Source organism: Muscardinus avellanarius (genome assembly GCF_963383645.1).
Source record: "Muscardinus avellanarius genome assembly, chromosome: 17".
NCBI classification, from domain to species: domain Eukaryota; kingdom Metazoa; phylum Chordata; class Mammalia; order Rodentia; family Gliridae; genus Muscardinus; species Muscardinus avellanarius.
In genome coordinates, this window is record NC_137803.1 from 20,529,997 (window position 1) to 20,544,508 (window position 14,512).

Genomic DNA, 14,512 nt, shown 5'->3' on the forward strand with positions numbered 1-14,512 from the left:
GCTTCCTGATTTGCAGATACCTTTTTTTTTTTTTTTTTTTGGTACTGGGAATTAGACCCAGGGGCATTCTATCTCTGAGCTACACCCCAAGTCTTTTCTGTTTTTTATTTTGAATCGGGGTCTCACTAAGTTGCTGAGAGTCTTGGTAAGTTGCTAAGGCTATTCTCAAATCTGAAGTCCTCCTGTCTCAGCCTCCAAAGTGCTGGGATTGCAGGCGGGCACCACCAGGCCTGGCTAGGTGACCTCTTCTTAAAGGGCACCCACACAGTGGGCAGGTACCATCAGACTCTCACTGCATTCTCTATGGAAATTCAGGTTGGGGACTTAGTGATGACTAGTGCTTTACTACTGCTTTTGCTGTGAGTGACTGCTGTTTACCTCTGACCCAGAGAACTCATGCATTCTGTCTATATATTCATACAAAGATGCTCAGGTATCTTGTTAACTTGTATGTAAGGTAAAACCTCAGATACTTTGCAGAGTTTGACAATACTAGATTAAGCACTTTGCTTTACAGCTTCTCAGTGTCTTAATATTTTTTAAGACCCCCCAAACATCTGCCACCACATAAACCAGCTTCTCGATGAATGATTACATCAGAGACTCAGTCGTTATCAATACTTAGCTGCGCCACCTTTAAAATCTCAATGTCACGTCTACCCATTTGATTCGACCTTCTTATTGTTCCAGTGCCGTTCATCCCATAATCCAACTCCAACACATCTCTGATCTTATTAAGGCGCACACCCCATCGAACCTCACAGTCTTTCACTATTTGCTAGTCTCTCACATGTTGGGTTTCTTCTGGCCCAGCTCTGAGTCCATGATGTGCCCTTGTAAGGATTTCTTACAAACACTCTTGTCTCCTAGCGGAGCCTTGGCTACAGGTGATCTACTCACTAATTCTGTGACTTCACTGAGCCACACAAATGCTTTTACACAAAGTAAGAGCAAAAAACAACCTTGCTGACTGAAATTGCTTCTTATTTATGATAACAAGTCTAAAACAGGCTCTCCCTAATCCACCTACCACCCACTTCCTTACTAAGTGCCTTCTTCATTTTCTTTTCTTTTCAATTCTTTTTTTCTCGGTGCTGGGGATGGAACCCAGGAGCATTCTACCTCTGAGCTACACCCCTAGCCCTATTTTTTATTCTTTCTTTTGAAACAGGGTCTCGCTGAGTTGCAAGGTGCCTCACTAAATATCTGAGGTTGGCCGTGAACCATGATCCTCCTATCTCAGCCTCTCCAGTGCTGGGATTACAAGGGTGTGCCACCACACCTGGCCATTCGTCATTTTCTAACACAAATGCACTTAATATTTTCACTTACCCCTCAGTTCATATTTCCAGTTCATTCTTTTTTTTTTTTTTTTTTTTTGGTGGTACTGGGGTTCCTGGAAGCCCTTCTACCTCTGGGCTACACTCCCAGACCTATTTTTATATTTTTATTTAGAAACAGGGTCTCCTAAGCCAGCGTGCGCGGCTGGTTTCGAACCTGCGCGATCCTCCTGTCTCCGCCTCCCAAGCGCGGGGATTACAAGCGTGCGCCACCACGCCCGGCTCCAGTTCATTCTTGATAGAAAAAATAGACGAAATCATTCAAGAATTGCCTCACCCGCTCAAATCTCACTCATGGGTCTGCCTTTCTACTCACACACTTTGCCTTTCGCCTGTTTATTTTGGAATGAAAGCAATGGCCTCTTCTCCAAGAACAATACTATCACCAGAGCTCGGGATTCTATCTGTTCTCAAGGACTTCTTCCTAGCAATTATTGTTTTACTTCTGGGTTACATTGTCAATTACCCTCTTTCTGTCGATTTATTACTGTCAGCATATAAACATTCTTTTGTGTGTGTATGTGAGGTACTGGGGATTGAACCCAGAGATGTTCTACCTCCTGGCTAAACACCCAGCCATCACCATCACCACCACCACCACCACCACCATCATCATCATCATCATCATCATCATCATCATCATCATCATTGCTATTATTATTTGAATCAGTCCTCACTATGTTGCTAGGGCTTACCTTGAACCTGCCATCCTCCTGTTTCAGTCTCTCAAGTCCTGAGATTACAGATGTGTGCCACTGCACCTGGCTTAAATATTCCCTAATACAATCTCTCCTATAAAAATATCCTTTCCTCACCTTGTTTTTACCCTACTTCTTCATCTCTCTTTCATCACCTAATTAAACTAAATGTGACATTTTTGTCTGTACCAACCCGCAGAAATTGATATCCCGTACTATGGTCACCTACAACTTCATAGTTAAATATGCAACTCTCCAGCGCCATATTATTTCAATTCTCAGTGGTGTTTGACACGAGGAGACAGAGCCAGCTGTCTTCTTGAAGACCTTTTCTTGCCAGGTTCCAGTGTCACAGTTTGTCTCTAATTTTTTTTTTTTTCTCATTTCCTGGGCTTCCCATGCTCACTTACTGGCTCCTCTTCTTTCCCCACAAATCTCCAGTTGGAATGCTGTGGCGCCCCAACTCTTTTTTTATCAGAAGCTTCTCTTTGATCTTGGCTGCTTGAAATTATCTACCTCTCAGCCAGGGCAACTACGCTCTATTATCACATCATATTCCTATGATTTCTTTTTGACATATGGTCACTGTCACTTTGGCCACAGTCTAATAGTGAGAGTTTCATCCACCTGCTTGCCTGTTCTCCATAATCATTTTTCTGTTTGCACCTTCAAAGCCATTTGGCTGCCAAGTAGGTGGTCTCATCCTTTCCTCACTCTCCAAACAGAAGTGTCTAGTCTGGTTCCCTCCCCTAAGCATCAGCTGCATTTTCAACATCTTGACTTGCTTGTCCCTGCATCGTATTTTCCATTCTGTTTGGAATTAAGTTCCTTCAAATACATAAATGATTGTCTCCTTCTGTCAGTGAAATCCCAACACTCGTTTCATTTCCTCAGTAAGGCTTTTCATGGCCACCCAAACTCAATTATCTCTACATCTAAACTTTAAGTGGACCAACCTCTAACTACACTTCTAGTCAGTATACTTATAAACCATTGAGCCCTGGGGTGATTTGTTACATAGCTATAGCTAACTGATACAAAAGATAAACACACAATAAAAAGTATGTCAGATTGGTTGTGGCTTCAGTTTTCCCCATCATTTGCATGCATGCTCTTTGGTGTGCAAGGCTTCTTGAAGATATGACTCATAACTAACATATTGGCTGGTTAGTATTGTATGTCTTATCACACATAAGTGCATGGGTGGTTCTGTGATTTTGGTTGAGTTTCTTGCTTGGAGTCAAATATTCTTTCTCCTTTGCATTTTCAATGAACCATATATGTGGTATAAAATATACTTTGTGTCCTGCTGCATTAATTTATTAAAATGTGTCAGAAGTAGATGCCATTTGGATAAGCCAGAGCTCTGAGGAGAAGTGATTGTGGCTTAGATTTTTTTCACACAAATAATTTAAGTGATCATTTGCCACAGTTTCATAGCCAAACAAATCATCAGGCTAAACCCAGAGCCAGTGTATATAATATACTCATTGTACATAGACCATTCTGTATTTAATAGAAAATGATGGAAGGTTAGCTGCCTCTTCCACCCAAAACTCACCCCTTCCTGGAGGGAAGCAGAAGAGGGTGCGTTGTTTGGACACAGAGGATCGAAAGGTTTGGACAGGGTAGATTCCTACAGCAATGTAAGAATAGGAACTCATCTTTGCCCACAGCCCAGCACATTAGGTGGCCAGTAAGTCACCATTAACTGAGTGAATCAATGAGGAAAATATGTGATCACTTTCAGGAAGCCTAAAGGAAATTATGGGCCATTAGATTTGGAGAGCTAACTGTTGGAAGAGAGACCAGTGAGAATAAGAGTTCTGAACACAGATATGGTATGTGGAGTAGAAGATTTCATTTCCTAAAGATGCCCTGAAGTAGAAACTAGAACTTCAGAAGAATAAAAATGGATAGAAGGGGAAGGAGATATTTGCAGCTGAGGATGAGATCTTGTAGATGGAATGCAGGCAAGGACCTGCTTGTGGAAGAGGAGAGAATTCTTGTTGGAGTCTCAGGGAGAGGAACGAAGGTTCAAACTTTCATGTGGATCCATGTCACCCCATCAGGAATCATCAATATGAGTCTCTCTGGTCCTCTTCCCCAAACTCTTGCAAATGTCTTAGTGTCCCAGGGCCATCTGAAACACTGTGAAATGAACTTGACATCCTCTAATTGAAGATCTCTGTGTGCCCGTCTAGTTCCAGGCCGAGAGTGGCATTTGGGGCCACCCAAAATTTGGGGTGGGGCCAAGGATATTTTGAACCTCTTCACTCTTTAAGTTTGCCACATGGACTTAATTAGGGTGGTGCTGTGGCCTCAGTGCCGTCCCCCATATGTCCTGAGTGAGGCTGCAGCTCCTATGGATGCTTTTAAGCCCTGAGAGGCCGGTGGGTAGCACCATGCTGGGGCCCATGAAGGTGAAATCAAGCTGAGTTTGGAATTGACTATTATTATTACCAGCTCCTGCCTCTTCCATGGTAAGCAATTACTATCTGTGCCATCCTGGTAGGACACAGGGAAGCACGCACATCTCTACACATGGGCTCCAGATGACTTGGATACAGAGCTGTCTCAGCTGGTTTCAGCTTTTCTTGCAAACCCCAGTGAAAGCAAGCATATAATGTGTTCAGAACGTTTGCCACATTTTGCATGAATTTAATAGAGAGGACCCTCACTTTTCTTTACCATAGCCCTAGACTTCCTTTTTTTTTTTTTAAGTGGAAATCCATAGATGGGAAGAAAATAAAAAAGATTGTAGAACTGAACTGCTCTAGCCTCAGTTTTTACATTGGGGAAAAAACAAAAAAACAAAAACAAAACAAAAAACACGATGGTTAAACCCATTCTGCAGATACGAGGTGAGATTTAAAAGTAGTATAAGTCATGCTCCCTGGACACAGAAGCCTGCTGAAGGCGGTCCTTTGTAATAATGTCTCCCATGTAACAGCCATTGTAAAAATATCTCACACTTTGGTATTAGTTTGCTGTCTCCATGAGCATTCCCAATCTTCTCTTGGTGCACTGGTTAGAAAAGCCTGTATTATATTGTAGTAATAGGTGACCTCAAAAATCCCCATGACTAACATGAACAAATTTTTCCTTCATATTACATATCTATTAAGGGCTTCAGGGGCCTTTGATCACCTGATTTACTCAGGAATCCGGGCTAATGGAGTCAGTATAATTTCAATGGTTGATTACTGTGCCAGAGAAAAAGGTCCAGATCTGGCTCTTGAACACCCTAACTTGGGAGTGGCACAGGTTAGTTCTGCTAACAAGTCACTGGTTATAGCTAATCACATGACCTGCTTGACCACAAAGGGACAGGAAGGATAATCTCACCACACACCCGGAAGGTAGAGAGCTAGGAATGATCACGCAGAGCCTTGGTGATGGCCATGCTATGCAGTCACAACTACTCTTTGAGGTTGGAAAGAAGCAGTATTATCATTCACATCTCCCAGAAATGGAAAATTAGACTCAAATAAGACAGTCGATTAAATTACGTGGATGAAAAGGAAGCAGGGAAGTGTGCGTGTGTGTGTGTGTGTGTGTGTGTGTGTGTGTGTGTGTGTTCCTAGGGATAGAACCCAATGGCATTCTCTCTCTAAATCATATTCCCAGTCCTTTTTATTGTCTTGCTTTGAAACAGGGTTTCTCTAGGTTGCTGAGAATCTTGGCTTGAAATGGCCATCCTCCATTCTTAGCCTCCCAAATATTGGGACTACAAGAGTGTGCCATCACGCTCCGCTAAGCAGTGATATTTTGGCTGATCAGCCATTAGGTTCCATATCCTAAGAAGGTGACATTAAAATATTAATTTTTAGCCAGGTATGGCAGTACATGCCTGTAATGCCAGTACTTGGGAGACTGAGACAGGAGGATTACAGGTTCAAAGCCAGTCTCAGCAACTTATCAAGGCTCTTAGCAATTTAGCAAGATCCTGTTTCCAGATAAAAAACAAAAGTAGGAGTAGGAGTACAGCTCAGAATATCCCTTGGATCTATACCCAGCATCACAAAAATTATTAATTTTTGGCATCCCTTTATTTCCTACAGATATATCCCATTATTTTTTTCCCACTGTATCAAACCAACTTGTTTCCTTCTACTTGCATAACTCCTTTAACCAAGTTTTTTTTTTTTTTGTTGTTGTTTTTGTGGTACTGGGATGGGATCCAGGGGCATTCTACCTCTGAGCTACATCCCCAGCCCTAATTTTTTTTATTCTCTATTTTGAAACAGGGTCTCACTAAGTTGTGGAGGCCTCACTAAGTAGCTGAGGCTGACTGCGAACCTATGATCCTCTGTCTCAGCCTCCAAAGTACTGGGATCACAGATTACAAGCGTGTGTCACCACGCCCAGCTACCAAGGTTTTGCAAAAAAAAATTTTATGAAATTTTATCAAAGCAGATAAATGTAGAGTTGTAAGGAACACTAAGAAGTAGCATAGCAAGCTTTTCTTTTTTCTTCATAGCAAACTACCCTAAAGCTTAACGATTTAACTTCAGCGAGGCCCTTAGCAATTTAGAGTCCGTCTTTCAAAATTTTAAAAAAAAATCAGGCTGATGGTGTGGCGCAGAGGTAGAAAATACCCTTGGGTCCAATCATCAGTAATAAATAAATAAATAAATAAATAAATAAATAAATAAATTCATATATGGATATAAAATTTTAAAATAAATAACAATAAATAATTTTTTATTTTATTCTTAATTTTTAAAATTTATTTTTGGGTGGTACTGAGTGTGGAACTCAGAGGCTTTCTACCTCTGGGCTATACTCCCAGACCCATTTTATATTTTTTTATTTGGAAACAGGGTCTCACTACATTGCTGAGAGCCTCACTAAGTAGCCGAGGCTGGGTTTGAACCTGTGCGATCCTCCTGTCTCAGGCTCCCAAGCGTGGGGATTACAAGTGTGTGCCACCACGCCTGGCATAAATTTTTAAATAAATGAAATTTTCTTACTGACCGCAGGTAAAAATTCAGCACTGACTTAGACTGGCGAATGACCCCAACTTACTTCTACCAGTCGCAGAAACTAGGGTGAGAGGCATCACTTCCAAGATGGTTTCTCCACGCCTGCATGCGATGTCTTAGTACTCTTTGGTTTCTCTCTTTTGGGGTACTATTTCCAGATTCTCATGTGCTTCTCATGGTAAGGTGGCCTCTGGACATTGAGGTTCCTCACATTTAACTCGGGGGTCCAGAGATGACTGTTTCAATGAGTCAGTCTCCTGAGTCCCACAGTGGTATAATTTCCACAGTGATCTACCAGTCAAGGAAGTCACTAAGATGGCCCAGATTCTAAGGAAAGGAATTAGATTCCTTATCCTGATGGAAGATTTCTCATCTGCCACACCCAAGTTTGAAATGTTAAGTGAAGTGCCAAATTCAAATGGGTCTCTGAATTTCCACCAAATCTCACCTTTCTATCTTATCGCTGACTATTTTTTTGTTTGTTTGTTTGTTTTGGTACTGGGCATTGAAACCAGGGGCATTCATTCTATCTCTGAATGATACCACCACCAGTTCTGTTTTCGTTTGTTTGGTTTTTGTTTTATTTTGCGGGTCTGGGGATGGAACTCAGGGCATTTGACCTCCGAGCTACACCCCCTGCCCTATTTTCTATTCTTTATTTTGAGACAGGGTATTGTATCACTAAGTTGCAGAGGGCCTCACTAAGTAGCTGAGGCTGTCCGCGAACCGCGATCCTCCGGTCTCAGCCTCCCGAATGCTGGGATTACAAGGGTGCGCCACCACATCCAGCTTTTTTTGTTTGTTTTAACTTCCTATTTTGAAGCAGAGTCTCACGAAGTTGCTGAAGCTGGCCTCAAACCTGCGATCTCAAACCTTCTATCTCATCCTCTCAAATACTGATGACAGGCATACGCCATCACTCCTGGCTAATGCGTTTTCCTCCTAAGCAATATGAAACTGGAATGGTGATCTCTGAGGTTACTTTCCCTCCAACATATATTAGTGATTCCTATAACGTCCATCTCTCCTTCAAATCTTGCTCAAAATTCTCCTGCTGCAAGAGCTCCTATGATGGCTAAAACCTGGCTTTAATCACACACTGTCCATGAGTGAATTTCCTCAGCACACATGTGGGTAGCTCCGTACTAAGCTCAAGTTCTGGGCTTGTTTAATGTGTCACAGGCCCCATTTCCCAGCAACATCCTCCGACCTTGATCTCGTCTTCCCAAGAATTCCTATTACATTTTTAGTTCAAACCACAGAATTTGGCATTTGGGAACATGGTGTCTTGTGCTTCTTTTAAATTGTTTCATGTGTACAAGCTATGTCTTGCCAACTGGACCTTAAACTCTTCACGGTCACTATCCACACGTTGTGCTTTTAAGAATTTAGCACAGTAATGGGAGGAAGAAGTGTGGGGTAAATGCCTGTTGGTGATGTTTGTGTATCTTCTCATGTTCTTATATGTTAAGCTTGCAACCTGACTTTGGTTCTTTATTCACAGCAGCGATCTTTATTTTATTGGTATCTTTCCAGAAAATTGATTACTCTGCGATGTAGTGGTTATGATGGACACTTATAGATGAGCAAATAAGGTGACCTAACTGAGGGGATATGGGGGGGAGGGAATTCTCTAATGTACATGATCTACAACATGTCAAAGTCAGACACTAAGCCAAACATGAGAAGGAGGGAGGGGGAGGGAATGAGGTGGGAATTGGGGACGGGCTAATTGGGTGATGTGTGCATATATGCCTCTGCCATCTTGTACTCCATTAAGAAGTATGACTACAATGCACCAATAAAATATTTTTTAAAAATGATGGGCACTTAATCCAGTTTAATAGGTAGCATTTACTAACGCGAGGCACACCTGTACCAAGGAATTCCACACCTCATCCTGATTCATCGCCTGTAAGTTCTTTAGTATTTTCTTAGAAAACAGCAATATCATTATCAAACTAAAGAATATATAAACATATATAAAATATTTTTAATATAGCCGATAGTCAAACATCCATTTTGTTCAATAATTTTCTTGACATAGTTTTATTTATTTTTAATTTTTAATTTTTTATAGTACTGGAGATTAAACCCAGAGGTACTCTATGGCACCTATATACTCAGCCTTTTTAAACTTTTTATTGTGAAACAGGGTCTTGCTAACTTGCAGAGACTGACCTTGGACTTGTCATTTTCCTGTCTCAACTTCTTAGGGATGACTGGGGTTGTAGGCATGTGCCGCCTCAACAGGCTAATATGGTTTTATTTTTATTTTATCTACAAACATACATTGCACTTAATTATTATGACTCTTTAAGCTATATTTTCCTTTTTTGTAGTACCAGGGATTGAACAAAAGAAAGGGCATTCCATTTCTGAGCTACATCCCCTTCCCTATTTTATATTTTATTTTGAAGTAGGGTCTCATTAAGTTACTAAGGGCCTAAGTTGCTGAGGCTGGCCTTGAACCCTCATATGTCAGCCTCTGAAGAACTGAGATTACAGGCATGAACCACCTCACCCAACCTCTTTAAATTATTTTAACTTCCATGAAATCAATACATTGGAATATTCCAGGCCAAATGTGTTGTAGAATGTCTTCAAATCTTTATGACGCTAAAGTGGTCTAACATTTTGGACAGAAGAACTATAAATTGTAGTTAAATTCCATCACCTCCCTTAAAAGAGACACATGATACCAGTTAGTCCAATGGCGATGCTGAATTTGAGTTATGGTGGCATATACCTGATTTCTCCACTGTAAAGGTGCTTATTCCCTTTTAAAACAATTCAACTCTGGAAGGATATCATTTTAAGGTTATTCATATAACCCATTCTCTTACAACATTTCATGAGATGTTTTCAGCACCCTTTGATGATCCTCGGAAGAATCAATTATTCCACTGGTGGCATTCCATTTTTAGTTAGAAATTCACTCCCTTGTTTTTTATATAAAAATAAACCAATCAGGTCTTTCTTTATTTCAAAGTATTATAATTCATAAGTACAATTTCATTTTTATTGCTCAAATTATTTCATATTTGGCTAATGGGAGCTTATCCAACTTGGCTCTGGGCCATTTTGAAATGGCCCATCAATCTCTGAGACATTACTTGATTTATAACATGTGATTCTGTACTTTTCTTTCCCCGGACCTGTTTTTAGCCATTTTCTCACTATTACACTATTCCTTTTAGTAGAAAAGGTAATTAGAAGCCAAGATAAGGGTTTGGTGTTACTTCACTGCTATAGAAGTGTTATTGCTTGCAGGTAAATTTGGTAGAACACGTGTGCATGCGTGTGTGCATGCGTGTGTATTTAAATAACTTTCGATAGTAATGCAATACCGTGGTGTTCTTTAAAATTGCTTTTATTCATTTCATATTGTATTTACTTTATCCCAAAGTGAAAACCTTGGTTCCAAACATAACAGTATAGTAACTTATTTATTTTCCCTGTACTACATATAACATAGATTTGACATACTATACTGATACTATTACCAACAACTCAACTACTAAAAAAGGTTCAATAGTTTTAAATTTCTTTTAGTCTTTTTTTCATCAGTACACATTCCATTAAGGTAAATGATCAAGACACTATGTATGATAGAACCTGAATTAATCTTTTTCTTTTTGCTTGTGTTATCAATTTGATTAAAAAATGGTGTTAGCTTATTTATTATATTCAGTTGTAGAAATTACTTTTCTTTTAAATCTACTTTTGTACTTGAATCTGTTAAAATAGGTAGGTGGTTCAATAGCCCAAACATATAGCATTTACTTATATATATTAATATATAGCATATATTAAAATGTATACTCAGAAGTCTCACTTGTATCCTCATTTCCAACACCCTATTGCCAAATGTATTCTCTCTCTCTTTATTTTTTTGTGCGCTGGGGGCTGAACCCAGGGAAGGTTCTACCCCTGGGCTACACCCTCAGCCCTATTTTATTTTTTATTTTGAAACATGGTCTTGATAAGTTACTATGCAGTGGGCTTAGAACCTGCCATCCTCCTGTCTCAGCCTCCCATGAACTAGCATTATAGGTGTGCACCATCATGCCTGGGTGCCAACCACCCTCTTGTTAATTCTCTTCATTAGTTTGTACTTTATTTTTTCTGTACTTTTTTTTTTTACAAAAGTTAACATGTACATATATAATTTTTCTACTTTATTATGTAAAAGCTAGCATACATAATAGAGTCCCTTGCATCTTACTTATTCTCTGTACCCATACATCCTAGAAATAGTTTCTTGTCAGTTCATAAAGGTCTTCCTCATCCATGTAAAACATGCCCTTGGGTGGTTGTATCATAATTTATTTCATTTATAGGTTGGGATACCTTTTCTTTACCTAGTATCACTTTAACTTTTCTGATTTCATCTTCCAAGAAGGTGAAAAAAAAGCTGGGTGTGGTGGTGCATGCCTGTAATCCCTGCACTTGGGAGGCGGAGACAGGAGGATGGCACAGGTTCGAAGCCAGCCTCTCTGGCCTAAGAGACCCTGTTTCCAAATAAAAAATAAAAAATAAGTCTGGGAGTGTAGCCCGGAGGTAAAAGGATTTTAGTCTCGTTTCATCTGGAATAAGAGAAACTTTGATGGCCAAAATTTCAGTGGAAAAAAGAAAGGACGCCGTTCTTTCAATTCTTAGCTCTATGTTGATCCATATTTCTTAAGCGCAGGGTCAGTTTCTGAGAGTAGTGCGTGTCCAATCTGTCCAGGGGTCTGCCTACAAGACTTGAATACTCTTAGAGTAAATGAGTCAGCAAACTGGATTTTAAGGTAAGGTTTGGGCCTGATATAGGAGATGTACTAGAGATAAACCATCTAGATTCTAATTGCTGAAAAGGCCATGAAAAGAAAGAAGGAAGAAGGGAAAGCAAGCAAGAAAAGGTGGAAAGAGAAAAAGTAAGCAAGAAAGAAAATAAAAGAAAGAGAAAGAAAGGGATGAGAAGGAAGGAAGAAAAGAAAGAAGGAGGAAAAAAGAAAAGACACATGCATTTATCTTGAAAGGCCTTGGCTTTCGTGACTACTCTCTAAAATTGTTGGGTGAGATGTATTGCTGGAAAAGAATACAAAATTTTGTCTTATAAAAGATACGTCATGGAACAAAATAGTTTTATGCTCAATTTTATTTGTAGACATTTTAAGTGCAAAGATAATGAATTTTGACAAGTGTGTAAACCTGGGTACCTGTAGCATGATCAAGATATATCACATTTCCATCACCATAACGTTTTCTAATGCATGTTGTAGCCAACACCACCCTCTAATCCAGGCCCCTGATGTCCATTGCTCTCCTGTGTGTCACTGAGATCAGATTTGCTGTGTTTAGAACTTATACCAGTGAAAGCATGCATACGGTCGGTGCTCTTTTTATCTGGCCTTCTTTACTCAGTATAACGCTTTTGAGTTTTTCCTATTTATTCTTGAGCACGATTTCATCATGGTGATATATATATATTTTTCTTATATACATAAGATATACATATCTCTCTCTCTCTCTCTCTCTCTCTATATATATATATATATATATATATATATATATATATATATATATATCTTACTATCTTTTATCTACCCATCTTTGGATAGATTTGTGCTGTTTCTAGGTTGGAGAAATTATGAAAGCAACAGCTAAAAACATTCTTGAACAAGTCTTTGTGGAATGTATGTTTTCCTTTCTCTTGGGTGAATACCTAGGTGTGAATTGATTCTTAAAATAAGCATGTGTTTAACTTTACAAGAAACTGCCAAACTGTTTTATGTTTCTACCAGAAATGCATGCGAGGTCCCAGTGAGTCACATTCTTGCCAACATGTAGTATTGTCTGTCTTGTTCATTTTGGCTACCCTAGTGGGTCTGTAGTAGAAGTTCATTGTGGCTTTAATTTGTGTGAGTAATGACGCCGAGCATCATTTCTGTACTTACTGGCCATTTTGTTGGTACTGAAGATCGAACCCAAAGTAATTCTACCTCCCAGCTCCACACCCAGCCCTTTTAATTTTTTGTTTCGAAACAGGGTCTTGCTAAGTCATTGATAATCTTGCTACTTTCTGAGGCTTATGGTCTTCCTTCCTCAGCCTCCCAAGTATTAGGATTATAGGTATTTGCCACCATGCCTGGCCTTACTGGCTATACTTATGTTATTTTGGCGCTGGGCATGGTGGCGCACATTTGTAATCCCCGCGCTTGGGAGGTGGAGACAGGAGGACCGTGCTGGTTCGAAGCCAGCCTCTCTAACTTAAGAGACCCTTTTTCCAAATAAAAATATGAAATAGGTCTGGGAGTGTAGCCCGGAGGTAGAAGGTCTTCCAGAAACCCCAGTACCACCAAAAACAAAACAAAGATTGTTATTTTGTTTACTTATTAAATAGTAAAAATTGTTTTCATCCTGTATATATTACATACAAAAGTTCTTTGCTAGATATAGGTTGGTAAATATTTCTTTCAGTCTTTGGTTTGTCTTTTATTTTCTCAATAGTGACTTTTTAAAAATAGAAGTTTTTTTTGTATTTGGCAAAGAATAATTTGTGATCTTTTTTTTCTTCTGTGGCTAATTGTCTGTGGGAGTCTTATCTTTGTACGAGTTTGGGAAGATTTTCTCCCATATTTTCATCTATTTTTTTTTTTTTTTGGTGGCACTGGGGTTCCTGGAAATCCTTCTACCTCCGGGCTACACTCCCAGACCCATTTTATACTTTTTAAAAATTTGGAAACAGGGTCTCTTAAGCCAGCGCGGCTGGCTTCAAACCTGCGTGATCCTCCTGTCTCCGCCTCCCAAGCGCGGGGATTACAAGTGTACGCCACCACGCCCGGGGCTTGAAATTTTTATAGGATTAGTTTTGTCATTTAAGTTTATGATAAATTTTCAGCAGAGTTTTGTGTGTAACTTGAAGTAATATGTTATATATTATGTATGTTTATATAGTAATATATATGTAATATGTTAAACATTATGTTTATATATTATATTGTATGCTATGTATATGTATATGTTGTATTTTATGTATATCCTTTAATTGATGCATTGCAGTCTCACATAATATAGTTAAGAGAGACAATACACACATACACACACACATACAAAAATCTAGTTGTTCCTGATATTACTGTGACTACATAATTTGGGTTATCATCGCTAGTAACACATCATGCTGAAATCATGTGATGAAAAAGGTACATCATCTTTCTGATATTCTTCCCTCAAATCCTTACATAGTCTACTCAAAAGAAAACATTGGATATTTCAAATGAAGGTATAGTCTACAAAATGCTTGAAGAACATTCTTCAAAAGGTCCTGAAAACCAAGAAAAGGCTGAGAAACATTCACAAATTGAAAGAGACAAGAAGACATGACTTGCTAGTGCAATGTGGTGCCGTTAATTGGATTCTGGAAGAGGAATAGGATGTTCATGGAAATGTTGATGGAATCCAAATGGAGTCTACAATTTAGTTAATGATATTGTATCAA